The sequence below is a fragment of the Leguminivora glycinivorella genome, chromosome Z, assembly GCF_023078275.1.
Source record: "Leguminivora glycinivorella isolate SPB_JAAS2020 chromosome Z, LegGlyc_1.1, whole genome shotgun sequence".
Classification (NCBI taxonomy): Eukaryota; Metazoa; Arthropoda; class Insecta; order Lepidoptera; family Tortricidae; genus Leguminivora; species Leguminivora glycinivorella.
The window spans coordinates 13,918,315-13,922,677 of record NC_062998.1 but is presented as its reverse complement, the minus strand read 5'-3'; positions in this window follow the sequence as shown (position 1 = coordinate 13,922,677).

Genomic DNA, 4,363 nt, shown 5'->3' with positions numbered 1-4,363 from the left:
ATGTCGAACGTATTATAATAGAAATACATACATATGTATTAGAAATTTTAATGTATTAGAAATTTGTATTGTTTCACTTATTTAATGTTATACCTGCATAATATGTATACATACCTATATAAGAAGATGACGGGCAATTCTAGTAATATTCTCTTTTTTTTCTGTGTATACCTCGAACCTAAAGTGATCAAAATATTTTTGAATTTAGCCTCGTGCTTGTAAGTTCGCCTTTGTACTTCACATTTCACTGTATATTCGTTTTAATGTGTTTTTGTGCAATAAAGAGTTACTACTTACTAAATACACATTCCCGACAAAAATAAATAATCAAGACATTCGTAGTTATACGAGTATGATGTTTACAGATGCAAAGTCGGTACTAAAACCTGATCCCGTTGTAACTTTTTAATGCTCGCAGCAAATAAGAAATTTATGACATCATTTTTAATTAAATTCTCATTCTCTGCAATAAACGGGTGCTGGTCTGAGCAAGGGGAATTTATTTATTTGGGAGGAGGGAAATTATTCCATCGTATAGGGCGGGTCGCACTGGGCAAGGCCTCCTGATTTACGAGGCCACGACGTTTCAGGGCTAGAAAAACATTAGTGCCGGGTGATTACCACGATATCGTGCACAAGTTTGACAACGTTCGTCATCAATCTGTCGGAAACGGTTAGCTGAATAAATAGGTGTTTGTTCAGTCACCATCAGATATATCTGAATGACCGGGGCACGCAAAAATATCTGAACCACGCCTATAAGCGTGTTCAGATACCGCTCCGATATATTGTGTGCGTAGCCGAATGCACAAACGGTCACGATAATATCTCTTTCGTAGCTATCTATCTCTATCGCTCTTGCGTATGGGCGCGACAGAGCCAGACTACCTTTCTGCGGCGATTCGATTTCGTTTCGCGTCGCAGAAATGCCATTCGGCTACGGGGCCTGATAGCGATTGTACAAAGGCTAATATTTATGTTGTAAATATATTACTTAAATTGCTTGTTATATTTTTGAGTAGGTAGTAGGTATCATGGCTGCTCCGATATATTTGATTATGACTGTACTCATATGATGTCTATCCCAATGTCGCGGATGCTTCGCTTTAAAATGAGATCACAAGTGCCGGCTAATTGGGAGTTTGATATTTTCTGTATTATAATAAAATTATAACCCATACGCCGCACGGTTATGAGTATTGGGACTTTAATTAACACGTTGGTGAATTACTAAACTTAATAATTATTTGGAAGGATTGATTTTGATTACGTGTTCATTTATAGTAGGTATTTGGAGGTTTAATAAATATAAAAAAGTGACACGATCCACATCGTACCAATGTACAGTCACCGGCAAACATAAGTGATGATTTTTGCACCTTGTCGCTTTTAATCATTTCACAACTTCGTAATAACATTTCAAACAAGATTTTAATGAGGGAACAGAAATCATCACTTATTTATGCCGGTGACTGTACAACTGTACATGTACATACATACATAGGTTATTTATTACGTTTAGTTAGACGGAGATGTTGCTAGCACAGATGACGCAACTATATTTTTTGAATACTACGTCGGTGGCAAACACACGCCTGATGGAAAGTAGTCACCGTAACCTATGGACGCCTGCAACTCAAGAAGTGTCACATGCGCGCTGCCAACCCATTAGAAACTTTTAAACTCCCTTTTGCTGTGTTAAGTACACAGTGAAGAGGAAACTATTTAAAAATTGTTTAAGATGTCAATATGTATGTACCTACTATCAAAATCACTGATGCTAAGTTGTCTAAATTTAGAATCCCCCAGACACGGAACATTTAAAAATCTAAATGGACTCCTCATATATAGGTACTGGCGTTAGCGTCTATTTCAGACGATTCATGCTGCAATGTCCGAGAGACATCGCTTTTGATGACTAAAGAGACCTATGCGAGAGCCACATGACACACACAGCTGACAAGGCAAGCTTGCAACCGATTGCGATGTCTCGCTATGGTGTCTTCTTTCCCTTTTGTCAGCAAGTGCCGCAAACCAGGTCTCATCGACGAACTTGCGACCATCTCCAACGCACTTTCGCCACTCCGTCCGCTTCTCCGCAAGCTTCTCCCAGTTTTGGTAGTCGAATTTAAAGGCTGCCATGTCCCTCTTGGCGCAGTCTTTGAAGCGAAGCAATGGTCTCCCAACATCTCTTTTGGCATTCGCTACTTCGCCTAGAAGAACACGGCGTGGTAAGTGGGAGGATTCCATCCTGTGCACATGCCACTCCTCATATTCACCTAATATAATTAAACTTTGTAAAGTATCTAAACTTTTATACTGGCCTCAAAAAAGCTGGGTGTGCTCAATAGATCGAGACAGTATTTCACTCCAGCCCACCGCCTTCAGCTCTATAAGGCGCAGGTTCGCCCACACATGGAGTACTGTTCTCATCTATGGGCAGGGGCACCTCAGTACCAGCTTCTCCCTCTGGACCGCATCCAACGACGAGCGACTCGAATTGTCAACTGCCAGCATATCTCCGATCGGCTTGACCCCTTGGCGCTGCGTAGAGATGTGGCCTCGCTCTGCATTTTCTATCGCATGTATAACGGGGAGTGCTCCGAGGAATTGTTCGGATTAATCCCTACCGCTTCTTTCCGCCATCGCCCTACGCGACAACATTTCCATCGTCATCATCTAGATGGCTGGCAGTCCTCAACTGTGCGTTTCTCCAGAAACTTCCTGCCCCGCACAGCTAAACTGTGGAATGAATTGTCGCCTGCGGTATTTCCGGACCGATACGACCTTCAAATCTTCAAGAAAAGAGCGTACACCTATCTTAAAGGCCGGCAACGCACCTCCAACACCTCTGGTGTTTCGGGTGTCCATGGGCGGCGGTGATCGCTTACCATCAGGCGACCTGTCTGCTCGTTTGCCCCCTATCCCATAAAAAAAAAAAAAAACATCTCCAAGTTCGTATTAAATTATATTTATATAATGAAATATTAGGCAAATGACAATTTAAAACCTGGAAAAATGTTAACGTGGACAAAGTACCGTGTCCCTAAAGGATGACTTTTTAATTACTCTTGGTCTTTGATACTTGGGCCTTGTAAATTGTCCGAGGGTTCTCATTGGCCAATTTATTCGACTAAATTAAACAATAATAGACTTTTGGCCAACGAGTTACGAGCTTTGACACTTGACGAATAAGTTAGGTGGTCGGGGCCTCTAGCCAAGAGTACAATCTCTGAAGCGCCGTGACAAACTTTACACAACCGATTTGATGTCAAGCAGAAACGCGCGTGCGAGCGGTATTACAAATTTTTAATCTAAATCTTAAATCAATTTTGATCATTGAGAAAAAAAGACCTTGACATTAAAACAACAGATTAAAATTCCCACGCACAGATCCGTGTCTAAGCATGCGAGGGGTTAAGCATTGAGGGAAGGAATGGAAAAATTCCGTGACGTCACTCAATCGAATGCATATTTAGTCAATATTAGCAAATCGTTCAAATTCCTTTTCACAGCAGTTCTTAAAAAGAAAATGATTTGACCAAAACGCAGAGGCGTATTTTATTTACTTAGGTACCCTATGACCAACGAGGCCACGGCCCGAGTCGGCAGGCTCTTTTTGCCCTTTTTGGGGTGGCGCAGCCGGATTTTTCTTAAATTAAGTACCTTTATGGTCACTTACTAGGCCGGCAAAGCAAAGCTAACTGGCCCGGGCACAATAAGTAGCCTATTGAAGGTTTGGCTAGAGGCCGTGCAAATCTAGGCGGCGTGATGAATGAGTCGGCTCGATTCGATTTACAGCCGCGGTTAGAAGCTGGCCAGAGCAGCCGTCAATTGCTTTGTCCATAAATTTTAAAAAGGTTAACGAATGTATGACGCTCACGGCTAGCCCGAATAAATTGAGCCGGTAACCTACTTGTTTAGTCTAGTAAAATAAGCATATAGGTATATCACACTGGATTTCATTTATGGTCCAGTAGACGTGCCCTTCATCTATTGGGTATAGGTTTTATAGCATATTATTTCCATGGGAACGTGTAATATCAGATATTTTAACAACGCATACCTGAGGCAAAATGTTATTTACAAAATTTTAATTGAATTAGGAAAGAAGATGTTACTTCCTTCTTCAACTTGGCGAAAATAAATACATTGAAAGGAACAAGGAAAATTATAATACGATAAATTTTACATTATTTTAAATAATCATGTTTTTGATATAGGCATATACCTAACTATACTTAGTTTGTTTTGCTATAAAACCATAAAATGTAAAATCAGCAATTCCCGTCAACTTTGTACAAAAATTAAGGGAAAAGTTAAATTTGTTTTTATTAATTCCTATTTTGTTACCAAGATTTTG